The sequence below is a fragment of the Echiichthys vipera genome (assembly GCF_963691815.1).
Source record: "Echiichthys vipera genome assembly, chromosome: 13".
In the NCBI taxonomy this organism is placed as follows: domain Eukaryota; kingdom Metazoa; phylum Chordata; class Actinopteri; order Perciformes; family Trachinidae; genus Echiichthys; species Echiichthys vipera.
Genome location: NC_139838.1, coordinates 22,742,399 through 22,769,988, shown reverse-complemented (window position 1 = coordinate 22,769,988; position 27,590 = coordinate 22,742,399). Strand labels below are relative to the sequence as shown.

At 42.3% G+C, this 27,590-nt stretch overlaps 1 protein-coding gene across 1 annotated transcript in view; it reads left to right on the top strand.

The window, feature by feature from the left end:
- The window catches only part of epha10 (EPH receptor A10), a gene marked incomplete at both ends in the record, with an annotated part of 163,457 nt that overhangs the window by 63,004 nt on the left and 72,863 nt on the right, over positions 1–27,590 (top strand). The window lies entirely within an intron of this gene.

The window sequence follows — 27,590 nt, the reverse complement described above, 5'->3', positions numbered from 1 at the left end:
GGAAATAATACACCGAATCACTGGCGGTTGATTTACATTGCAGAGATGATTGCCGTTTTCATTTTCTGTTGTTACTGTATCGTTTAAAGATGCATAGATAAACACAGTGGTGAGACCGGTCTGACGTCTCTACTGTGCTTATTTTATGTACTGTGTTGCTTCGTAAGCATCTTTGATAAACCAAATGTAGGCATTTGAACAGCGACATCTCGCCGCTCGTCTGACTGTCTGCTAGTGCTTGGTGGTGTTGTATTATTTGGTCTGTGGTCCAATAGGTAATTAGGTCTCCAACAAAACTTCAGTAAAAGCGTTTCCATTAATGTGACATAAAAACATCAAACATGCATTTTAGATTATTGTGATGTGAGTATAACAAGTTGTTCCTCGCCCATGACTACTCAGCATCATTGAATTGTACTGTATGTATGGGATGAAGGGGTGTCCTACACAGAAGTTATTGACATTTAACATTGTGAATAGGTCTATAGTAGTATAGCCTCAGACAGCTATTAGCCTATAATGGCCAGCTTGGTTAACAATAAACTTATCGATACAGTCTACAGAATCATAAATTACACCAATCACAAAACGGCTGTAATAAAGAAGAAGAAGAATTCCTTTATTAGTCCTGCAAATGGGGAAATTCAATTTTCACTCTATTATTTTTTCATTTTACGCACACACAGGCCCGAAATACACACACATGCTCAGACAGGACCTGTATACATGCACAGTACATACAGTTAATGCTACAACAAAGACAACCAAGGTGCTCGGATAAAATATGCTTGTCAACTTTTGCTTTGTCACAATGACAGGTAAACTAACAGTACGGGTTGTTACTAGCAACAGGATGTTCCACTGAAACCACCAGAATAGCTCAATATTATGAGAGTTAAGTTAGAACGCTTTTTGGGATGACCAGACTTTTGAATTCCCTCATTCTTACCTCTGTTTTTGTATTTCTTTGTCTCTCTTTTGTTTCACTGTCTTGCTCACTTTCTCTCTCAGGACTCTGGGCATCACTAATTCATTCCACCCCTTACCTCTGTAGATGACATATTTAATTCATCACTGTGTGTTTGTGTGTGTGAGCTTATGTAGCATTTAATGCATTAGCATTATAATGAGGTGTATGTGTGTGCGCGTGTATGTGTGTCCGTGTGCATGCGTGTGCGTATGTGTGCGTGTGCATGCATGTGCGTATGTGTTCGTATGTGTCCGTGCTGCTTCAGGCTACCTGGAGTGGCAGCGTGAATCTGGGGATTTTGAGAGAAGAAAGGAAGAGGCTGTGGCAACCTTCAGTCCCCAGTGGACGCACACAAGCCAACATCGAACGTCCCCCTAGATCTCCTCCTATAGCATAAAACTACCCCGAGGCGCAGCATGAAGGCAACATTGCACACACACTCAACAGACATGCCCCGCACGCTATGTAGAAGCCAAACCATTCACATGCACACACAACATGGCATGTGGCGTATATGCTCCACACGCCACAGATTAGCATACATGCATGCACAGGCACAGGCAGTCACCCCACCTCCTCCACATATAGCCTGTATATTCCAATTACACAGCTATACACAAACACTCATCCACACATTGAAAAAGACACACATTTCAGTTGTACACCTGTAGTCCCAAGCCAGTCATTGTGTGTTCACAGTGTTGTCATGCTGTCTTTATCTCAGCTGAAGCCTCCTCAGAGCTGAGTGTGGTGCCTGTCACGATCCCTTCACCTAGGCATCAGTGAAATCTTCCAAGGAAAAACACCATCATTAGCACCTCCACAAGGGAGCTCTCTGCGGGGGAGAATAACCTGGTTGCTAGACAGTGGACGAGCTGAAATTCCTATTCCACTCAATTTGAGGAATGAAACAACCATCAAAGCTTATCACTGGGCTCGTGTTGTGGCTGGAGGGCTCTATTCTCTGAAACTCTCGCTGATCTCCTCTCAATTGATTAAAGCAGCAGAATTACCATCACTTTTCCTTGGAGCTTCCAGTCTCAACTGTGAGACAACAAAAGAAATGCCATCTCCTTTGTGATTTATTTTGCACCCGTGACTGGCCTTGCGTTTTATCAGTAACCAAGAAGCGCCTAGGCGATTGCATCGAGCTGTCATAATGACAGCGGTGCCATTAGTGCTGTCTCCATACATGAATAAGCTTGGTTGTGTGCAAGTGTGAGCGCAGGGTTTATAGACCATGCTAAATGTCCCTGGGATGTGAGCCATGTGGTATGGCCTCTGTCTGTCTGTCTGTCTGTCTGCACAGATCAGCACAGCACTGATAAAGCATGAAGATAACAGTGGCATTAGTCAAGGACACACTCACCCCCCCCCCCTCTCTCAATCTCTTTCTCTCTCCTGTATAGATTTCTCTGTCTTCCTCTCTTGATCTCGCTTCATCTCCTATCTTCGCCTCCCTCCACACCCATTCATCCCTCTCGAAGCTCCCATGTCATCTTTTGATCCCACTTGGTTTGAGTTTATGTGCTCTGTCCTTCCCTCTTTAGCTCTAATATTTCCTCACAGTGCTCCTGTTTTTTGTTCTCTTTTTTTACTTGGCTTACTTTTTTATCTTCTTTTAGGTCTACCACGCACCGGCATTTCACTGTTATTCTCACAAGAGAAAAACAAGACGTGAACACATTGAACGGTGAAGGCCCTTTCATATTTCAACTTGACAGTCCCTCCATGCACAAAGTGAGGCCTATTAAAAAAACATTTTTTTTTTTAGTTCGGACAGCACAAAGCCTTGATCTCAGCTCCGTGCCGCACCTTACGGATGAGCCAGACTTTATTGCCCAACATCAGTATCCTACCTCACTCATGCTCTTTTGATTGAATGGCAACAAATCCTGCAACCAGGTTTAATACCTAGAGTAGAAACAAATGCCCATGACTTTAGGGTGTCTTTGTTTGGATGTCTACATACACATCTTGACTACGCAGTGTCTGTTTATTTATGCATATTTCATTACTATAGCAGTTGTGAATGCTGTATGCATTAGGACACATCATATAAGCAGTTATGGATTATAAGGTGGTGGCCGTTTAGTATAGATCATATAATAATAATCACAATGTAATACTTTATTGATCTTAAAGGGAAAATTCTATTAGCGTTTGCACCTGCACTCTAAAGGGAGGTTAAAGTTCAGGGTCGGCCACACACAAGCAGAAGGGCAATTTGTGTGTGCGGTGAAATCCACCATCACTTACCTTAGGTTTTGGTAGAGTATTGACAGAGTCATTGATTTCTGCATATGTGTGTTTCCCTGCGAGTGCTCTGTTAGATTGGAGCACATTTTCTCCCACAGAGCGAGACAAGCTCCCTGCTGCTCCTGACCAAAACAGCCTCTTTAATTGTATGCTCTTTCTCCCTCTTTCTTCATCCAACACATGTACACCTGTTTGTGCACAGGCTGCACTTGAAAAGAACCCTTTATTTTGTTTGTTATTAGAAAACTGGGGTAGACAGATGAAAGAGAGGAACATGAGTGCTTGTGTAACACTCGAGATGAAGGGCGTAAGGAGGGACAGCAAGGGAGGGGTGACGCTTTGGAAGTGTCGTCTGACTTTTAAGTAGTTGTCAGAATATGAAATATCTGTCCCAGCGGATCTGAGAGCATCTGACCGAGCCAGGGTCGCTCGCTGTCATGTGGACCGTAAGAAGATGAAAGATTGTTTTTGCATTTCGGTTCTTCCTATTACCATAATGCCAGATTTACTGCTGGTTGGCGATGGACAACACAACTTCAGTGAAACACCTCCTCAGTGACTGATGTTCAGCCACTAGCATGCGCCTTACAAGTTGTACCCTCAGGTTCAGACAAAAAACCCTTTTGCACGCCATCAAAACAATCATACACACTCTTTCTACCTCATCTTCCTTTTTGGAAAAAGAAACACTTGACGATAGAGTGATTTAGAGGGTATGGAACTGAGAATCAACACCCTCAGACTGAGAAAGGAGATGGAGACGTAAAAACTAAATGATGGATGGAGATGGTGATAAGAGATATTAGATGATGTCAAAAAGTGCCACACCACTTGCCCTCCTAACGGGCTTTCCTCCTTTACTCCCCTTCTCTCTCTTTTGCCTCCTTTTCCACCATTCTGCCTCGAGCACTTCTTCTGGATCAGATCTGACTTGTCACGAGAGCGCAGTAATCCCTTCATTACAAGTGACCTGCCGTGTGTGTGTGCGTGCGTGCGTGCGTGCGTGCGTGTGTGTGTGTGTGTGTGTGTGTACGAAAGTCAATGTCTCTAGGGCTATGGCCTAGATTGAATTATTCATGAAGCATGTTTATATCCTCTCCTTTACTCCCGTTCTCTCTCATTTGCGGCCCCTCTCTCCTTGTCTGACCCTGCTGCTGGGTGCTAACCCACAATCAGTGTCACGCCATGTCAGCATGTTTCATGCAGACATTATACGCTATACACTGCATCTATACTGTACATCCCAGTACAGACTTGGTGTGGGTGTGTGTGTGTGCATGCTTGAACGTGTGGTGGGGGAGAGGGCATTGTGTGAGTAAGTCTAACAGGCAGATATGGCAGTGAGGTGGCAACTCTGCCTAGACTTACAACATGACATTAATGTCTTGCACACATAGAGTACACACACACACACACACACACACACACACACACACACACGCACACGCACACGCACACACACACACCTACAAAGTCTCTTCTCTTTCACATCACATTTTCTATCTTGGTGATATTTTTTTCTTTTTTAAGGCTAGTTGTATGTTATTGGTTTAAGGGCTATTTCCTTAATACGAAATCATCATCTCACCTTGTCTAATTCTGAAATGATTAGCTTCGATGTTTTATATCATTGTAATTGAACGACTTGGGCTGTTGATCAAACAAAGAAAGCAATCTGAAGACGTAAACTATAGGTCTGCTAAATTGTGATGGATTATTTCTGACATTTTATTGACCACTTGGTTAATTGATCCATCCAAAAATCTCTTCTCATCTCAATAATGGGTGTCGTATGCCTGGCTCTGTGTATGTGTGTGTATAAACATGTGTGGCTGGTGTCTGCTGTTATTGATCTGCAGCGACCTGCGATCAAACACAATTAGGTGTGAATTCACCAGATTGTATATCGACGTGTCTCCTTCTGCTGCCGCTGCCGCTTGTCTGTGTGTTCATACTGAATCAATAGGTACGCAGACACTTCACACACACTTTAGAGGAGTTATCTGAAGCTCTGTGGTAGTAAGTAGATACATTAAATGCTTGGTATTTTAATGGGATGGTTTGCCTATTTGTAACATTAAAAAAAAATGCAGACTTAACAACGTGTCCATGCAAAGTCCTGTCTGCCTCTACCTCTTCACTTTGTGTGTGGGCTTTGGGGTTGTCTCTGCATTGATCAGAATAGTCTGTATCTCAATCTGTTATTGATTCACCATTGTGTGTGTGTGTGTGTGTGTGTGTGTGTGTGTGTGTGTGTGTGTGTGTGTGTGTGTGTGTGTGTGTGTGTGTGTGTGTGTGTGTGTGTGTGTGTGTGTGTGTGTGTGTGTGTGTGTGTGTGTGTGTGTGTGTGTGTGTGTGTGTGTGTGTGTGTGTGTGTGTGTGTGTGTGTGTGTGTGTGTGTGTGTGTGTGTGTGTGTGTGTGTGTGTGTGTGTGTGTGTGTGTGTGTGTGTGTGTGTGTGTGTGTGTGTGTGTGTGTGTGTGTGGCACACCTGTGTCTAGTGTACCACAGATTGGCCTCATTCCTCTAGAGTGAAAAAGACAGAATAGATTCCTTGGTGCCCAGCCTTTTTTGCCAAACCACCTGCCGACTGTTGTCTTGACAACCTTTGTTTATCCTGTCATTCCAAGATCAATCTAATTGGTGTGCTCTGTCTGGCTCAGAACCCCCACTCGCCTCTCCCGTTCTATGTTTTTTTTTACCACCACCCACCACCAGCAACAAATCACCTTCACTCAATGAGAGACAGGTATAAATAAAAGGAAGGATGGATGGAGGAATGGATAGCTTTTGGCATTTATTGATCACTGTGTATTATATCTCAGCATGTTGTGGTCTTATGTTTTACTGCATTTTTGTGTGTATGTGTGAAATGTGGTTTTGCAGCTCAGCAAAGGTCATGCATTATTATGTTGTGCCAGTGACTGTATACAATGTGAGGCATTTCCTTTTTTTTTACCCAATGTGGATTTTTTGGCAGTCTGCGTGCATGCATGCGTGTGTGTGTGTAGCAGTATCTCCAAATCGACTGAAAAACAAGCAGACTAATTACTACACTTGTTTTATCCAATCACAGAGAGGCATGCCGTCTCTTTGTTTGAATGATACCCAGCAGGCTTTGCGGCCATTTAGCTCAGTAACTATGAGTGTGGGGCCCATTTAGAGTCATCAGATCCCATTCTAGCCCAATTATACAGGCTCTCAGAGGTAGATATCATAGTAACACAACAAGTGTCTTGAGGAAATAAGTAATGAGGACTCATAGACACAGTGGGACACACACACTCGTACACATGCCCAAATACAAACCAACCGAGCAGAAAGAAATGGTTTGGTACACAGAGTAGCAGACCTGGCAAAGTGAATGCGTTAAATAGAATTAGCAACTCCAGTAGCAAGTCATTACATAGCGACAGCAGATGTGCAATTTATTCATCTATTAAAATAATAACAAGGCCTCAACAAACAGTATCAACTGTTAAAAGGTGTTTATGTGTGTGCAATGGTTGTGTGCATTTTTACTGTTTGCATGCTCCTTACTGAAGAGTTGGACTATAATCAGAATGTGCCGCCTGTAATCAGCCCACATCAGTTACGTTGTCTAAAGTAATTTGCTGTAACGTTCTGCTAGCAACACTGCTCATGCTAATTGTTTGTGTTTGTTGCCAGTTCCATTTACGGCCAAAACTGTGATATAATTTGCTTCAGCATATTAGGAACACATTGCTCCTGTGTCACTCACATTCTTCAGTTCCTCCGCTGGCTGCCTGTAGCTGCTCAGAGCGAGTTCAAAACCCTGCTGCTGGGGTACAAGGCAGCTCTAAACCTCTAGGCCTGAGGCCCAGACCCCGAACACTAGGCTTTGATCTCTGCACTGCCTACCAGTTGCTTGACCGTTCCTGCTCCTTCCTGTGAACGCTGACACCCAGCTCTGATCTCATGCCTTCCTAGTAATAGAATGACCCTCATCCTGCCCTCAGAGAACTGTTGTCACCCCCACTTCCCATCATGCTTTGAAAACTCATCTTTTAGAAAGTAAGGGCCTATTTCCACAAAGTTTTTCCTGAGTGCCGGCATCTTTTTCCAGTTGTTCCCAATGAGGAGAGAGTGTATGCAACCGTCTAGAGAAAACAAGCTGGACCTAGCGTCCCTTTTTTTCCAAGCTCTCCGCCCTTTTTTGTGCAGCCGATCCAAACTTCACGTTTCAGAAACGTGCTGGGTGTCACAGTCATTCCTTTTCAAGGAACTATCTCAACAAAGACAGAAGAGCTAATTAGTGGGAGCAGATTCTTGCTGGTGAGTGTGTTAGTGCTTTTGTTAGCTTTGTTGCCACCTAGCTAATGTAAGTGCCTTTGTCATAGAAACCAACCCATGGGCAACACTTTGAGGTGTTCAGATAAAGTGCAGGCACACTTTATCTGAACACCTCAAAGTGTTGCCCATGGCAAGTACAGAGGGTATATCAGAACTTTTTCCTTACTGTAAAGCAGCATCCTGTTGTGTCTTGCAATGACTAAAAGTGTTGGAACTGAACTAAAGTAGTGAAGTTGCAGGGTGTAAAAGCCATGTTATCAGCAAGTGCTTGCTAGCTAGCTTAGTTAAGAAGATGCAAAAATGAACAGCTGACTTCTTTGTATCTTTTAGTACAACAGAACGCTGAACAAGACAGTTTTAGTCCACCAAAATGATACAATTAACTTTCATAAACTGAAAACACACCGTGAAAGAGTCAAATTACTAAGAGGAAAACACCATGGTAGCAACTTGTCAATAACCATGTGGCCACACCATAAAGCATATCCTACTTTGTCTACTTTGCTCTAAATGGGACCATAATTTACAAAATGGACGAATAAATTACTGAGCAGAGATGAGATAGGCCGACAGTTACGGTGGAATGCTTGTGAGAAAGATTGGGTGAAAGACAGGTTTTAAATACTTCAGAAGTTTCATTTTTTCTCTAACTGGAAAATAGTCATATGGCTGCAATCTGCATCTTTGTGGGGATGCACATATTATAGGAATCACTGAAGTCTATCTCTGTGGATTAGCGGTGTACCAGAGCTGACATCTGCGTCTTTTGAAGAGGTGTGTATCTGTGTGTGTGTGTTCTGTGTTGAGCAGAAGTGGACCTGAGTGTGTATTCGATGTCTGCACTATTTCCTGTCTTGTGTCACTTCCTCTCTAATAAACTGTCATACCGTCTAATCTGCCCAGCTGGCACTGTCAGATCATGAGTCTGGATGAGTAGGATAGAAATGGCGTGTGTGTTCGCAGGCTAAGCGTAATACTTAAAACCCTACTTTTTGAAAAGTTTTAGTCTTGTATTCATTTTTTAAAGTTAGATTTAAGGCTGTGTTATTGCCCAGTTAATTATCGCTGTGAGTAACATTAGATCACAACAAACTGTATAGGTAAGGAGAACAGGGTATTGTGAAAGCACCAGCTCAGCCATTTAAAGAGCAATGCTAATAGAAATACTGAATGCTAAGAAGATCCTCTGTAAAGCTTCTTATGCACTCAATTCCTAGTCCAAATTCTGCCGACAGCTTGTTTTTCTGCTTATCGTTGTCTCTTTTTGACTCTTTCTTCATAGATCGATTACAAATGCAGGTTTATTCTCACCTGTTTAACGAGCAGTAACTGACTGTGATCGGATATAGTTACTCTGTTACTTACTAATAATCTCATCACATTCAGAGTCAATTAAAATAAAGGGAACAAAGATTTAGGTAACAAAACTATATTTAGTCAAGCAGCAAACTCTCTCTCTGCCACAAACATACGCACTGTGTGGTTGTGGTTCACAGCATTAATTTGTGTGAGTGTGTGTTTGTGTGTGTGTGTGTGTGTGTGTGTAAATAGCAGAAAATAGCAAGTTGATGGAAGTTATGTGTGGGTGGGTGCATGTTATGCAAATGGGTAACAGCTGAGGTCTGAAGAGTAAGATTTTCTTCAGCCAAATGGTAAAACACGCAATATTATTTTAATTTAACTTCTCACTGTTCCAGAGTTGTACACATTTTTTCTATTGAATCTGTTTTCACCACAGTGTTTGAGCAATTATAATTCTGGTAGTAAATATTGCCTGCAAGAAGAGGTAAACAAGTAGTTTGTGAAAGCATCATTCACAATCTTTTTGCTGCTGTTTTGTCTTTTTTACTTGGACAAGTTTGTCAGGTAAGAAGGTAGGATGACATGGAGAGAAAGGAAAAAGCCGAGAGAAAGCCAGGAGACATTAAGTTGGTGTATATGTCAGTTTTGAGTGTCTCCTCCACGTCCCCGCAGGCTCCCACACATGTCTCTCTCTCTGCTCTCACATCACTGTTGTAGGTTTCACTTTGTCCTCTGACACGCAACAGGATGCTAAATATCTGTCTACAACCCACCTGAATGTGCGTGTGTGCGCGCCTGTCATGTGCCCAGACAAATCCACACAGCACTTGGCAACAAAACTGCCATCTTACACTTGGCAGGGGAGAAACTCCATAGACCTTCATATTAAAGTTGGCATTGTCCTTGTAGGAGGTATACTTGTCTCTGTGTCTCTGCCTTCTCTGCTCTGTGACTAAGAGAAGAAAAGTCAAAGGGGCGAGACGGACGGTGAAAGAAAGGAAACATTTAATACCATAAACCCTGCAAGCAAAACAATACAACTGTCCACAGGGACTCATATTGTGTATCCTTACATCTCTGACTTCTTCCCTCAGCCAACGTCTTTATTGCTTCCTTCTTCCTTTTCCATATTCCTCTCCACCCACCTTGGTCCCTCCATGTGCCCACCACCTCACGATACAAGCAGCTAATCTCTGCGGGGGATTTAGTCCAGACAGGCTCAATTCCCTTTGGTCATGTTTTGGTCATGTCGCATCAAGCTCCAACAATTTGTGTATCTGTCTCCCTCAGCATTCCTCTTTGAGTTGTTTACAACATTCAGCCTCCAGTCCATACACAGCTGCCTCTATTACAACATTTTCTTTGCTCGCCATGGATGTCTGTGTGGGCTGGTGTACTGCGTCTTGTATTTCTACACAACAGCATGTCCTTGTCATTGACGCTCCAGAAGTTTTCACCTAAATGGCGCTGGTACACTTTGCTCAGAAAACAAAGAAAAGAGCTGAAAACTTGGCAAAGCTCAAGCTTCAGAGTCATAGTGCAGAGCTATGTACAATTGAGGTTTATGTGAAAAGGGTATCATTCTCACATATAGAACAGGTTACCTATACTTTAATCACATCACCTACCCATGGGAAAAATCACCTATGTCTGGGTTTTTTTGTGTTCTCCCATTCTGCAGAGCCACCAAAGTGTAAACAGTGTAAGGTTAAAAAACACAAGGCCCAGGTGTAGCCCATCCTCCAAAGTCCAAAATCTCAGAACATATCCCAAATAAAAATCGAGGAAAATTGCCTTTTTGATACACGGTTTACACTTCACCAATACATTGTTTTCAAATACATATGGCAGGTTATGCTCTGTCAACATGGTGCTTAAATCCCTGAAACCAAAACGCACATGTGTTGTCTTGAAAAACCTAACCTCTAACAACTCGTCCTCGAAAATGTTTAGCACCATATTTGATGGTGTTCCTTAGGATGAATAACCAAGTCATTATTATGACAAACACTCTTGAAATAATGACTTAGTTTCTCAAATAAAGATGACGTAATAACAAAATAATGAGGTATTTAGTCATTGTTTTGAGATATTATATTAGTATTTTTTAATAATGACTTACATGACTTGTTTTTAAATCACAAATGGGCTTATCATAGAAATAACACTACCTGGCTGCTTAGCTGGTACCTGCAGTGACTAAGGAATAAGCCTTTAAAGAAAGGAAGTGGAAACAAACATAAAAACATAACGGCTGACAGTTTAAAGGGTTAATGTCAAGTGATATTGCTTGTTGATGGTTAATTCAAGCCACTTCTTATGCTCAGTTGTTCTTAAAATGATCTCGGCTCAGGGCTCATATTCATCACTTTATGGCAGTTTTAACCATAACGCTGCAATCGATTCTCTCATTACCATGGTAACTGCTCACTGCACTCTGTATACAATCCCCAAAGGCTCAACATGCATCATTATAGTTTTGCAACATGGTTACAACTCACAACTTGCCTCACAGTTTTATCAAAGTATATATTATTCGACACCGAACCATGCGTGCTTATGTCATCTAAACTAAAGAAATGGATGTGCTGCAAACTAAACTTAAGCCAACTACCAGCTCTGAGAATTTTCACAGTTGCCAACAAGAAAGCTAGAAGCATATTTGGAGAAAGCCTGCTGATTTTTAAGTAGATGGCATAGTGGTGGGTGTTTCTGCTCCTGGGTCTCTGGATGATCGTGCATTGTGTATGTGTTGGTTCTCCACTCTGTATGTGTGTCTGTGCGCGCACGGATGTTTTCATTTTTGACTTGGATCGCAGCCGCTCCTCACACAGTCGGAGTGATCCCACTCACTCGCTGCTCTTTCCTCGGGGCACAGAGATAGTGAGAGGTATTAATGGAGAGAGTGGTGGGAGGAAAGGGACTGAGCGAGCGGGAGAAAACATGTGAGAATGAGAGGAGAGATGGATGTGAACAGAGGTGATGGGGGGGACTTAAAGAACGGGATAGATGGATGGATGGAGGAGAGTGGGTGGTGGAGGTCAGCTAAGAGAGCGACGCAGATCAAGAGCGTGCAAGAGGAGGTGTAGGGGAGGAGAGGCTGGGATCCAGATGGGAAGGTATTTTTGGCAAGCAACCCTCCGACTGGTCAGCTACAGAACTGACCCATGCGCCCCATACCCCCTGCCAGAAAGCAATCATACAATAGTTTCATCGATCTAATAAAATCTCACTGTCTCTACACCATCTTTAGTTCCTTCCTCCTTGCTGACCTCTCTCAAGTAATTTGAAATAGTTCTCTCTCTTGCTCTCTGATGTATTCAACTTTTGTTCTTTATACTTCACCAATCATGTGATCTGACCAACTGTGTAGGCCGTACTTGACCCCTACAAGTAAAAGTAAAAAATAAGTAATGTAAGCTAGAAGTGCCCGAAATCATGAGAAGTGACACTGTCGCCTGTCCCACTCTGTATGAGCATTTGTGGCCTCTGCATAAAGTTGAGTTGTCGAGTTGCGTGAACCCCTATGCGCCCCTATGTGTGTGTGCGTGCGTGCGTGGAAAGGGAAAGAAGTGGTGGAGATCAAATAAGTGTGACATTTAGAGAAAGGGCTGGAGAATGTGTGTTTGGCAAAACAGTGAATTGCAGGTTTCTAAATAAGCTCAGTCAACCATACAGGGACATCTGCTATGCAAAACCAGGACCCCAGGACCTTGTTCCACACATTTGTTCCAAGAAAGGGCCAGACAATACTCAAAGCAAGAAGCAGAGAGTCGAGAAATGAAGCTCACAGATGGCTTATCTCTCTAACTGTTGGGAGGAAATGTATCACCTGAACGACCAAAACCAACAATAAATTGATCTTACTAACACATATTGTCTATCTATCCAACACCTGATGTATCTTATTCATCTGTGCCATTGAGCATTTTTTGTCTACGAACACACACTGTTGTACTCACTGACAATGTTCCTTCATTACAATGACCAAAGGGAACTGTAGTTTACTTTGAGCTGATCCTGTATACACTGTACTGCTTAAGTATTACGCAGATGAAAACGGTCCTCAACAAAAACACAAGTTTGCTGGAAACGACATTGCCCAGATGTTTTAAGAAATAATTTAGTCTTTTAAAAATAAAAGACTAAAAAACTATTTTAAAAATAATGAAAGTATATATATCACGACCCAAGATTCACATCTTCAGTTGGAAGGAATGGGCTAAGTGCCACAGACAGGATAGGGAAGTTAACACACTGTTGATTTAGCTCTTTTCATTGGATTTGTTGACAATTACAAAAACATAGACTATCGTCAGCCTTATCTTCTAAAAAGAGAGAACAGCCAGCCAGTTGAGCTGTTTTATGTCTTAACTATAGTTGCTTCAAAAATTGCAATATGTATTCTAATTCTCTATTCTAAAGACAGAGAAGAAAAACTTTCTACAGATGTATAGAGAATTCTTGAAAAAATCAAGCCTTTTCATTTGGTAGCACCATTATTATGACAATATATAGAAAAACTCAATAATGACTTTGTGTACTGCATTTATGATCCCGCTCTTTTTTACTGGGTACAGAAATATCCCAAAGTAAATCATTGAGAATCATGGTGTTGGATCGATGCAGCATCAAGTTTTGGTTGTATGGAGAACAGGGACTTGAACTCCATTGTAATCACTGTGGCCTTTTCTTACAGCGATGCCCTACAGTGAGGCTTAGTTGCAAATACAGAGAGAGGACTATATTGAACCACTCTGCTTACAAACACACACACACACACACACACACACACACACACCTACACTCAGTCCACTTCGGCTCGCCTCCCAGCAATAGGGAGCTCCAAGTGTGGAGGGTGTGAGCCAAGAGGAAAGCAGGGGAATGAGTGAAGAGAAAGCACAACAAATGCAAAGAAAGGGATGGTGCTACAGCGCTTCAGGGAACGGACAAATCGATACGCCCGCACACACAACACTCCTACGCAACAGCTAAATAATGCTGCAAGTTTGTCTTGCCCTCTCCCTCCGTGACCTCTGTCATCTTTACACACTGTGTGGAAGAGTTTATTCTTGTTTTGCGAAATTACAGTCTTAAACAATAGGGTCTCTAAATCCATTTACACATCTGTTTCTGTCTGCTTTCTCACTATTAAAAAGCTTTTTTTATTAACGTACACGTCTCTTGAGGGAGTCATTTTATATTTTCTTTGGTTCAAAAGCCTTTTTGCTATCTGTTCTGTGTGCACAAGGTTTGCTTGGAGAAACAGAACTTTGCTTATATATATTTGGACATTTCTGGTCATTAACACATAGACATGTAAAGCCATATGGCCGTATGGCATTGTTCACATATGTTTACCATCACATGCTGGTAGGAGTATTATACAGCTACAGTAGATGTGCATGTTTTAAGTAGTAGTAGTTTCAGCTCCAGCTGTGGCCAATGGCTGTTGCTAAGAAACTTGACTGAAAGCCAGTGTTTATTTCCCAAACAGCGCCAGCAACAAGGCAGCCAGAGAGGAACTTTGACTCTTTCACCAACTGCATCTGAACCTTTCCAAGTCGGCAGTTTAAGACTGAATAAATATAAATGCTGCCTCAAAAGTGTAGCCTTGTTTTGGGGGACATAACCGGTGTATTTACCATTTCAACTTGTCAGTGCTTTAATGATGCATACGGCCAGCATCAGTTTGGAAAGTTATGTGGGGAATTCGTATAATTGTCCTGTCATTTGTTCATCAATAAAAAACATTGCATGAGCCAATGCTATGATTTACCTCACTACAGGCTGTTAGTTGGTAAGTTCAGGCATAAATCTTGCTGTTCTCCTGGCATTGCAAGATTTTAACATTATATTTTGGTGTGTTCTATTTACTAGAATACTATTTAGTTACAAATATTTAGTGAGAGCAAGGCATCTGACCCCCCCCCCCCACACACACACACATACACACACACACACACACACACTCTGACATCTCTTCATTTAATGCATGTATATATGGTACATCCTGTTTGTGCTGGTGTGTATTTCAGGTCTGTGTGAGTATAACATGATAACAGAGTAAGAAAAGTTAATTCTCTCCCCATTTAAGGTTTTTATTAATTTAACATTCGCTACCTATGATAAACATCCCATTATTATTATAAAGTGAAGCAGAGGCAGACAAGAACCACTTCAGCTAAGCAGTAACAGCAGCTATGTGGATGTGCAGCAGGAACGAGTGTGGAACAGGCCACTGTCAGTTTTTGATTGTAACTGGTGCTGATGGCCACAGTGGTGTGAATGTCAGCTTGTTCTACCCAAATTATGACGAGCACTGTGGTTGTCTAGTCAGTAGATTATAACATCTGCTAGTGCCATTATGCCTCTAAGTGACGGCCTGACAAGTCTTATTTACCAGCAATGTATGTATTATCTCTGAAACGCCTAGACTGGGGCATTAATGATTTGTGTCCCTTAATTAGAACAAGCTAATGAGTCTGATAGTGTTTATTATGGCTCACCCTTAGGGTTTTGCACTGGCACAATGACAGAAAGGATACACGAAAAAGCTGCAATTGGAGGTTTGGCTTAACACATAAAGACAAAAAAACTTGGTGCTTGATGTGTTCTTACAGCACTATGGCTGTATCCAAACTTTACACTCTAACTACTTCCTGTTTGACTGTTCACGCACCATTTCTAAGGTACAATCTGACTGTGCAGGGAGTCTGCAGCCACCTGTTGGTATGCCACTCCTACCTGTTTCAAGCTGAGAGTCACCACAGCTCCCTGCCTGTGTTAGGTTATGGTTGTTGACAGCACTAAGTGAGGCAGTAAATAGCACAGTATAGTGGGTCTCTGAACGTCTGTCGCGTCTGTTTGTGCGGCTTGATTCTTTTTAGTTGCTCTCTGCTCTGTTCGAACAGTTGGTTTCAGGCAGTGAGGCCTCTTTTGAGCACAGGTTGTAAGCATCGCTCTCCTCTACGAATAGCTTGCTGTGTCTGATGCACTCTGCCTGCCAGAGACACTTTTGGACTAAAACACTTAACACACACAAAACAGGAAGGGAACACAGGCACAATTGCATTCACACAGAAATGCACACACATGCGACGTGATGCCTCTTGAGTCATTTTACTGGGTGACTCATTGTCTGGTTCAGGCTGTCTCCACATGCTACAGCGTCTGGACCATAATTCCAAGCTGAGACTGTGTGTGTGTGTGTGTGTGTGTGTGTGTGTGTGTGTGTGTGTGTGTGTGTGTGTGTGTGTGTGTGTGTGTGTGTGTGTGTGTGTGTGTGTGTGTGTGTGTGTGTGTGTGTGTGTGTGTGTGTGTGTGTGTGTGTGTGTGTGTGTGTGTGTGTGTGTGTGTGTGTGTGTGTGTGTGTGTGTGTGTGTGTGTGTGTGTGTGTGTGTGTGTGTGTGTGTGTGTGTGTGTGTGTGTGTGTGTGTGTGTGTGTGTGTGTGTGTGTGTGTGTGTGTGTGTGTGTGTGTGTGTGTTCGCGCTCTCAAAGCATCCACAAACACTCATTCATAGATTTATATTTTAAATTACTGGTCTCTCTTAACTTTTAAAGAAATTATTGGCAAATGTGCAGAACAGAAAACAGTTGCAGTCGGAGGAAATGAATGAGATGCGAAGAGCATTTTTTGAATTACAAACCTTAAAACAGAAACATAGTGAATGTGGTAGACTGAGAGAGAAAAAAGCTAAATCAAACATTTCACTTTCTGCTTATCTCTTGTCATGTCATCTAATTCCCCCCCTTTTTCTTTCACTTGCGTCCCTCCCTTCATCCCTTCTTTTCTCTGTCCCTTAATTGCTTGACTTCTATCCCCCGACTCCTCACGACGCCATCTTGCATGTCTTAATTAAACGGCTGCTTAGAAGGAGGAAGGCATTGAGGTAACGAAGGGATGCAGGGGGGGGGGGGGGGATTGGGGGAGGGTGGCGGGGATTAATGAAAGAAGAGTCCGTTAATTACACAACAAGGTCAAGGCTGCTTTACCTTCACAGCTTAATTGCGGCCCCTGATTGGGTTGCAAGGCTTCATTTTTAATTCAAACAGCGGGCAGACTAAACTATGTTAATATGTTAACTATGTCAGTGTAGTGTGTGTGTGTGTGTGTGTGTGTGTGTGTGTGTGTGTGTGTGTGTGTGTGTGTGTGTGTGTGTGTGTGTGTGTGTGTGTGTGTGTGTGTGTGTGTGTGTGTGTGTGTGTGTGTGTGTGTGTGTGTGTGTGTGTGTGTGTGTGTGTGTGTGTGTGTGTGTGTGTGTGTGTGTGTGTGTGTGTGTGTGTGTGTGTGTGTGTGTGTGTGTGTGTGTGTGTGTGTGTGTGCATGCGCAGTGTGTTTGGGTAACAAGTTTGTATTTTATTAAGCAACGCGTCAGCTCACACATGTCAAGAACTTGTTTGAGGAAAGGATGGTAGTGTCTTGTGTGTATGTTAAATTTGTATTTATGTGTGTTGTATATGTATGAGCGCTCTTATTATTATGTATCTTTAGGGAATTTGGGAACACAATGATCCATCTGTGTTTATTTTGATTATTAAACGTTGAAAAGAATTGCACACAAACAATAAAGAAATGAAAGAAAATATGATTTCAAACTTCCATTTACAGCGCAAACACTGCAATTTAACAGATTCTCTTTTTATGCTTTCTTAGAGGGACTCATGCATAATCAGCAGCTCTTTTGCATTTCTTCTCACAGTTTTTAATACAGGAAGCATTTCCTACAGTGTGATTGCCACAGGAAGAATTTGTTGACTGGTGTGATCACTGTGATTTGCGGCAAGAAACGGTAATGTTTGGATGCCGGGAGAGATAAAATCCTGGTGCATATCAGGTTAAAATGGAGGTCTTTTAAAATAAATTGTGGCATTTTTTTACTGCGATGTGCTCTAACACTTATGTGTGTTGTCCATGTTGATGTTTGTCTGTTTTGATCCCTGTCATGAAGCTTAGCCATTAAAACCAATAGGAGGTCTGAGGGGTTGGGGGATCGGCCCCCCTCATCCATCTCTTTGATAGACCAACTGTTCTCATCACATGGGGTCTTGTGCACACAGACACACACACACACACACACACACACACACACACACACACACACACACGCATATATATATACACACCCTCCAAAAATATCTTAACTGTCTATGCTGCGACCGTGACTCGCTCCGCCTGTGAAAACACTTAATCAGCCTTATGGTCCAAGTGACCTCCCACCACTATCTCCATCCATCTCTACAGCCGCTTAGCTTTTTAATAACTTTGGATCAGGACGCTGGATCTCAAATGTCGCAGGGAAGGAGCGATGAGCGGGGATTAGGTTTGCCTTAGATGGTCAGCTGAACACAGGACTTCAGAAATCGGTGTAAACCTGAGTTGAACATAAATGCGTTATAGCGGGACAGATGTGTGCCTGTTAAATCTAAAATAAATAGTTAGTATCATGTACTGTATTTAGAGTGCTTATCAGTTATTCAGAGTTGTTCTGCCCCTGATTATTTTTTAGACAGGCTTTGAGCCACTCATTTTATTACAAAAATCATGTTTTACTGTTTTCCCTGGAGTCTATGTCCTGTTGAGAATTCATGTCATGCAAACTTAAACTGAGCAATGAGAAAAATGAACACCTGAATGATGTAACATAATGCAAGACAATAGCTCTGCACTAAATAATGTTTCTAGTTTGTCCTTACTGGTGCGTTTTGAAGCAATGTGCTACTTTGTGCATGTGGTGCATGAGACTGCATCTTATTGAAAGAACTTTTTTTTTCTTTTTCATTTACGTATTTAAGAATTTAAGAGCAAAACCATAAAAACCTCTTCCTAAATAATGCAAACCAGTAGAAGAGCATGATGTGCAAAAATATTACTGCAGACATTCATCAACATGTCCCTTGGACAGTGTCCTAAAATACAATTTGTAAGTTTCACAAGGTTGTTATTATTGTAGGAGTGCCGTATCTGAATGTATTACAGTAGTTTCTATTATAAGCAAATGGTCGTTCTCTCTCTCAATTGAGTCTGTCAGGAGACTAATGTTTGCAACTAGAATTTGAACCTCTAAACCCGTTGCTACTGTGTACGCATGCATGAGCCAGCCCACACTTTTTTCATTCACACACTAATATGCAGTAAAAGATGCACACCGCCCCCATGCATGTCCTCATATACATAATTACACTGCATAAGCACACAAAGATATGCACCTTTCCCTATCCCGGTTCCCTCTAAGTGACTCTAATAGGAGTGTCTTCCAGGGTTGAGGAGCTATCTGATTACCCTTGACCTCCTCTCGTTTAACAATTTGACAGGACGCGAGATTGAATGAACTGCTCTACAGTTTTTTTTCTCTCTCTCTCCGTCCTCCCCTTCGCCGCTTTACCTAAAGATATGAAGCACCGTCTATCTTATCTATCTGCACTCTTGGGAATTCAATTTATCAGGGCGTTTTGTCTTTATCTGGGTCACAGTCTTTATGAAAATGGCTGATTCAGATGAGGCAAACCGAGACGGAATGCCATCAGTAGTCAAGAATCATTCAAGTTCAATTCACAGATGTGAATGGCTGATTTGGAAGGATCAAATGAAATCGGCGTGTCACAACAGACTGCAGGCTGAAGATTATACTTGGTAATTTGGCTGGCCACACACACACACACACATACACACACACACACACACACACACACACACACACACACACACACACACACCATTTTCTCCCTAATGCTTAGGACAGAATTTCTGATTAGCGTCTTGTTGCATATATTATTAAATGTTTAGGAAACGTCCGATCTAGGTGTGCCACAGTGAATTCTGATCTGAATAGACTATAACAAACACATTTCTTCAGGATTACTTACTTTTTTTGTTGTCTGAGGGATTTTATTTCTGTGTCTTACAAAAAACAAATATTGACAGCAGTTTCTTTCAACACCTTTTCACGACTCTGGGATGTGTTTTTATACATGAAAAATTGGAAGTAGGGAAGAATGACATTGCATATTGCAGTTGCAAATGGGGAGATATGTAAGTGTCTAAAAGGATGCTGTATGTATAACCTTCAGCGGCTTTACAAATCAATATATCTTCTCTTACCTAAGCTCATCTTCACTCTCAGTTTGGGAGAGAAAGAAGAATTGTATTACAGTGAACTATGACAGGCACACATGCACGCATGCACACGCACACACACACACGCACGCACACGCGCACACACAGCACAACAGCATGACTGTTCAAAAAGAGCAGAACATTGAATCTCGTTTTGCAAGCACTCAACCTAAAATTGCCTGACATTCACATGCAAACATGTTTGCTGACTTTTGGCTGATATGGTTGTAATGTAAATGACTGGGGCGCTCCTCACCTTTGCTCAAATATAAACACATTATCACAACATATTACCCTAACATTAACATTTACTGAACCCCGTCTTCTGCTTCAAGCCGTTTTCCGTGCAGGCTGGGCATGTGCAGTAAGATGTGTGTTTTTCTATCTAGATGTGATAATGGTGATGATGATAATGGATATCAGTGGGACGTGACGGCTCAGAGCCTGCAGGCCACCTTGCGAGGCTTGACCAATCGGCGCTAAATTTGTACGAGCAAAGAGTTCTTCTCCAAGCAGTAAATGTGAAGGTCTTTTGCTCCCAAGTCTCATTTAATGTCTTCATCCTCTGAGTCCTTCAGTTAGAAGAGTAATTTCTTGTAAGTCCACTTTGGATTTGATTTTGGATTCTTAGACAGCAGTCCTGCTTGGCAGTCCGCAGGGTGTTCCTATCTGCCCGTTCACATTAGCATTTTTGAGACAAGGTGTGTGTGCTGGCAACCTAAATGTGTCTGCCTGCTTCTTTTACACACACACACACACACACACACACCTACACGCATGCTTGGATGCAGGCGCCATATCACTGGGATAGGAACAGACATAAATAGATGCCTCTGTGGTCGAACTAAATGGAATCCATCAATCAACATGGGGAAACAAAAACACAGCGACCATTGGACAAGGTTGCCGATCCCACAGTTGGTCTCGCGATTGAGGTAAGGTTTGATGATGTCAAGGCCATGAGACCATGCAACAGAAGCCCATAGTCAGAATTGAACCAGGGACATTGTGGTTACACGGTATGTACCCCAGACTATGAGGCCATTTTCAGACAGCCAGATCATCATGTAGAACTTGGGGCCTTATCTCTGACGTCACAATTCAAATGTGGACCAGCAGCCTGAGTTGAAGATGTTCCGATGAGGCACAGATTAAATTAAAGAATCAGGTTACCCAGATTACAAAACAAGTAAACCCTAGTTGTACCTAAACATGAAGATATCCAAAAAAAAACAAAGGGGGTGAATGGAATAGAATTTGTGCAGTTGCACAGCATTTGTTTTAGATCACCTGAACGTGAAGGTTGTTCCAAGAGTCTCAAATGCATGGTACAGTATGTGATTGTAAAACCTATGCATTTGATGAAAAAAGAGAACAAGTTCATCCGCAGGAGGCATACAATGAAAGAACAAAATTCAGCCTAGTCACGGGTTCAATCCCCCAAAACAAAATGTGAGTTCATTGAAGCTCACTCTGGATTAGATCAGCAGCTAAATACCTGAAATGTAAATGGACAGCGCATGTGCGTCTCTGTGAGATGGGTAGAGGAAAGGAGGTGGTGATAATATCCTGAAATTGTTTCCTTTCAGTCTTTTGTTCCACAGCCTTTGATAAATCCTGCGAAAATGATAGCTGGAGCAAAAGTAGGGATGGTGAATAATAGACAAAAAGGTAGGAAGGATGGAAGTGAGCAAACATGCAGAAAGCGGGGGGGGGGGGGCCAAGGGCAGTGGGTAGCGTTTGGCAGGGAGCAGAGCTGAGAGCAGTCAAGAGCTATTTAAGGAGATGAGATGGGAGAAAGGTAAACGTCAGAGTGGCATGGGTATTAGAGACAACAGTGAAAAAAATATATAGGAAAAGAAGAAGAAGAGGCTCTATCAAGGGTTAGTGATTGACTTCTGTGTGTACATGCTTCTGTATGTGCATTTTGTATAATAAGAGTCGCACATGTCCATAAAATACAGATATGCATCCTCTGTCCATCTGTCTGTTGTTATCATATGTACGTATGAGATGAAATACATGTGTTTTTTATATTCATGTATGCAGACATACTGAATTTGTCATTTATTTTGTGTCATACTATTTTAATATCCCATTTAACATGGAGTTGCATTACACACCATGTACCACATATGAAACTGCATACATACGACTTCTGACAGACATTTAGTTTCAAATCACATACTGTGATTAAGGGATAAACAAAATAAATTACATGTGTTATTCAGAGTAGAGACCTTCAATACAAGGCAACCGGTACAACATATTTTTAGTCTTGCTCTCGGCAAAATTTCTCAGCTACTGGATGGATGGCTATGCAATTTTGTACTTTCATGGTCCTCAGAGATAGCCTGGCATCACCAGATTAATGGAAAATTGCATATTAGTCTGCCCCCTCAGTTAATTTTCGATTTCCAATCGATAATCAACGGTACAGAGGAAAATGCCCCTGGAAGCAGTGGGATAGCCCTACAACCAATCACAGCAATGGAACAGCTGTGCTTTGAGTGAAATGTAACTGTTGGATGGATTGTGGTGACATTTATTGGTCATGTTCCGCTCACGATAAAATGTGATAACTTTGGTGACTGCATGACTTTTCTTCTAGTCCATCATCAGGTCAAAACTCTAATTTGTCAAATACTTTGGTTTATGACCCAATTACTGCAAAGCTAATGATGTGTTGTTCTGTATGTTATTTCCCCTGTCCTTAGTTGCTGTTTTGTGTGTTTGGATTTGTTTGATGCATGTATATATATCCTGCTGAGTGTGAGTGTACATTTGTGTGTTATACTCTCCTAGTTCAGGGGAATTTGTGTTTGTTTGTTTGTCTGTCTGCGTGGTTGGCTGTCTGTTCCTTTCTGCACCCTCTGGCTGATACAAACTGCACAGACTTGGCACTTGGGGACTGTGATATAACAGCAGCTCTTTGTTGTGTCCGTTTTGTGATGTAACCGCTCTGGTATTGTTAAATGTTCTGTGTCTGAATGTGTGCCTGTGAGAGGAAGCCAGTGTGTTTTTGTGTGTGTGTGCACATCTGTCACTGTGCATACGTGCTACATTCAGCATTGGCAGAATTAGACTCGTCTCCAGCGGAAAGCTTGTGCACAGCTCCACTGACATTAATACCCCGGCGGCATTGTTCGCTAGTTATCCTCCTGTGTTCTCCGTGTGATGTCAGTCTGTGGTAACCAGGGCAGACCAGAGAATACAATGACAAAGCAAAGCGTTGACCTGAATAGCATGGCTCAGAGATTTCTCCCTGATTACACTGTGAGGCAGTGGCCAGTCACTGGGTGGACTTGAATGTGGTCTTCTATGTGCTGATAACAGGTGTTTATGCTGTAAGTCAAGGCTTGGTCACATACTGAAGGAAGCAAGATGCACAGACAGGTTATGACACTGCTTGCACGGCAAGAGAAATTGTTGTCTTCAGAATCAGAATCAGAATAAACCTGATTCTGATTCTGATTCTGAAGAGCGGACCATGGAAAGCGTCACTTTTTCTTCAGTAACTTCAGCCGAGAGCACTAGGAAACCAAAGCCACATGACTCTTGATGTGATACTTAAACCTCCTCATCGTTAACAAGGAAATATTAAAAGCATTCTCTAAAATGTGGACTGAGCAGAAAGCAAAGCTGCTGCTCTCCTGCTGCTGCGCTGTTTACATTTACACAAGAGGAACAGTAACTTAATTATTTACGAAGCTAAAAGTTTAGTTCTGTTTCCTCTGTCATGTTTAAAACTAGTTTTGATGCTTAAATGTCTCTGAGTCATTATTGTGCGCATAGAAATGTTTCCAATTACTGAAAGCAACCTCGGATCATTAAGTAAATCACTAAAGAAATTACTCATACATCAGTACAATACATAATCATTTTTTACAAATCTCTCACTGAACATACCAATCAGTCATTTCTCACCAACCCGCCTACCTGTCTGACCTGGAGTTTATTGCATCCATTTATGTGTGTGTGCATGTGTGCAAAAGAGACCTTCAGAACAGTTTGATGGTAATGAGAACTCATTTTGCGGATGTTAAAGCTGCCGACCAGCTGAAAGAATTAGCATCAGAATCAGCATCTGCCACACAGAGGGCACTGATCTGAATTAAAGTTCTCTGAATTATTGATTTCCACCTGCTAGGCTCACATTGTATTTTCTTCCTCAGGATATCACCTGTTTTTCGTGTGTGCGTGTGCGTGTGTGGGCGTGCATGCATGTTTGCTTGCGTGCGTGTGCGTGTGCGTGTGCGTGCGTGTGTGTGTGTGCGTGCGTGTGTGTGTGTGTGTGCGTGCGTATGTGTGCGTGTGCGCGTAAAGAAAACCTCTTTTTAGTGTTATTAATATTAATTAATGTGTGCTGTCAGGGAAGCAAAGAAACAATTCATTGCTCACATTTATTGTATTAAGTGCTTCATGATTTATTAATGGGCATGTTTAAGGTTTGATAGAAGAAAAGAAGGGAAACTAAAAGAGAAGGGCACACTCTAAATGGATTCCTCCCACAAATACAAAAGTCTCTTAAATGAATTTGTGAGCTCATTGAAATGTGGCTTCTTGGCTTTTTTAGTTATAATTCATTAGATGGTGAAACTGAAAACTATGTGTTATTTTGATCATGGGTATTTCCATTTATCTGGTTCGGTTGATACTAAGTTTCATATTTCTCATTGTATCCTAAGACACACAGGCTCTCAGCAAGTATAGATGCTGAACAATGCTACTTGTGCATATATTTCCACTAAAGATGACCTTAGTCTCACTCACTGTCATTGCTTCTTTCAGTGTTCTCATCTGTATGCGTTACATGTCTGCGCTTATCTGTTTTCTGCCTCTGTGTATCTGTCAAGCCGAAGGAGTCCATTGTCCCTTCCTCTCCCTGTTTAATGTCCTTTGTACAGTATGTAGCCAACCTTCTTTCTGTCTCTCACACACCATCTGTCTGTCTGTCTGTTGGTGGCTCGGTCTCTCCAAACTATATCTCACACCAGTTGGTCTCCAGCCTCATTTTCCACCCCCACACCTCTCCTTATAGGACTGTCGCTGCATATCTATATTATTACACCTTGAAGAAATATGTCTATGTGTGTGTGTGTGTGTGTACATGTGCTACTATGTTACATTTAATCGAGAGTCCCTGTTGGCCCATAGGACAAATTGATCAGTTGGTTTGCCAGCTGTCCTGGCAGATCTCTCCTTCTGTCTCTCCATTTTCTCGAACCACCCCCTCTCCCTTTCTCTCCCTGATGCTCTCGTTTCCAGTTTAACTTGTATACCTTGGCAACAAAAAGGCGGATTGAAAAAAAACGTGTCTTCTAATGATTGGAGTGGTCCTCCTTACAAGCAACCTCTTTTTGCCCACAGTTGGATGCACTTTAGAGATTCCAGACTCTCCCATTGGCAGGTGGCGGCTGGCCCATTTTGACTGACATGACCTTTCCTGGCATTGGATGTTGGCGTGCCTTTGAATGATCCCTTGCTGTGGTGAATGATGGGCAGCGCGCAAAGCCAGCTCCTTTTGTTATCTGAGCCGCACATATTGTCTTGATACAACCCTATCATTAGACACACATTTCCAAGGTGGGCTGGCTGGATGTGCTTCCACACTGAATTGAAGAGATAAGTCAGAATTGCAGCCATCCACGGATATGGCTAGCCTGCTTTTAAGCATGATAGGTAGAAAATGCAAAATCCATTTCTGTTCTCATAGATCTATGCATAATTCTGCCTTGATTCGGGTGCTATTCACGCTTGATGTCCTTGGCGTGTTGAGGGAAGGATAGTGGCAGCACGGTCAGGAACAAAGAGAGTCTACTCCGCTACTGCTTGACAGGGTGTGTGTGTTTCTGTTATGTCCCCATGCTTGGCTGTGCTGTGAGCTGAAAGCGAGAGGCTTTTCTCTGTGTAATGACAGACATTAGAAAGTCGATTACAAGGTTCTTACAGCCTTGGATAAGCAACTCGCGGGCATACACACGTACAGTACACAGGCACAAAAACACACTCGCATGCACACTCACTCTGGTCTGAGCCAGGAGAGGCTGACGAGGCCTGCTAATCGATGTGTGATGGCAGGCCTTTTATGCCTGCGTGTGTTGTAAAAATGGCCGGGTAAAAGAGGTGGGATAACAGAGCTCCACTTCATTAGTATACTTGTCTCGATGAACATCCATAAGCCAAAAGCATTTTGGGGCAGCAGCATTGCGTGTGTGTCTCTGCACCTGCTGTGTGTACCTCAACTCACACACTGGCCTGTCATCTCCTCTCTGCATAATGGACTGTATTCTGGTGTGACATGGTGCCAGAGTTGGGAGAGATGTTCTAGCATCTTTTTCCAAAAAGTCACTTAATGTGTAGTTTGGTTCCAGACCTCTAAATCTCTGCTCATACCTCAAATTCTGTCACACAGTTTTAATAAGTGGCTGTTGTTCTCTTCTCTGGATATCCAATTGGAGAAATGGCATACGGTTGGTGATATATCGGCTGATTTGCATTGTAACATCAACTAATAAAGTATGCCACTTAGACAGCTTACTGATATTAGCAAGTCAGTAGGGACAACCTGAAATAAATGTTATTGATTGTGCTAATTATTTATCTTGACTTGACTTAAACAGTCTTCTGTTTGTTTTTGGTGAGTGCCCAATTGCAGGATTGCTCTCTGAGGTATCTTCTCCCAGGAAAATATGGATTTTGTGCTGTGGAAGTCTTCAACTTTGTCTCATCTATTATGTTCTTATATCACAGAACGTCAAATGTGTATCGCTCCTTATTTAGTTTGGTAAAACATGCATTCTCTTTACCAATTGCCATGAATTTGATTAAAATAATTTTCGAACTGTGCACTTGCTAGCGCAGTCTCTGTGTTGAGTGGATACATCAGACACTAGTGATCAGTGAGGAAGACTTTCCTCCCACAGAAAATGCCTAACAAGAAGCTGTGACTGAATGATGAAATGGTTATGCAATGCCAATCAAATGCCTGTTGGAGGTTCTGTGTTTTAGATTACAGGAGGGAGATAAAGCTAAATTGGGGGGCGGGGTCAGATGAGATAGAGACAAGGAGGCGAGATAGGTAGAGTGCAAAACAGAAAAGAAAAAGAAAGCCATGAAGAGAGGGGATGGGATAAGAGACACAGAGAGCAGAGAAAGGAAAAGTGGGATTGCGTACAGCAGAGCTGTTAACGTAGACCCGCTGTTTAGAATACAGTCTCAGAAGAGAGGAGACCAGAGCATCGAGCGGTAGCCGGCTGCCTGATTTCACACCCATTATCACCTGCTACAAAGGCATGGCAAGTGGAAAATGAAACTGCATAGTGGGAGAGTGTAAAATAACCTGTTTGTGAATGTGTGTGTGTACGCGACGCCTGTTGTCACACAGGCATTGATAAGCTTCTGTTACATGGTGTGTATTCTTGTGTGCTGGAGTGTGAGGTCATGAGCGCATATCTTCTTCGCCCACATTCTCCTCTTCCGTAGTCTCTCTGTTATTTGGAGTAGTTCTGAAAGAAAGAAAACGAGCATATAAATTTGTAAATGTGGAAAACATTTATTTTATGTTTTGGCTTTTGCAGATGGTTTCAGTCCAGTAGTGGGATTTAATGCCATTTGCCAAAGCCACTG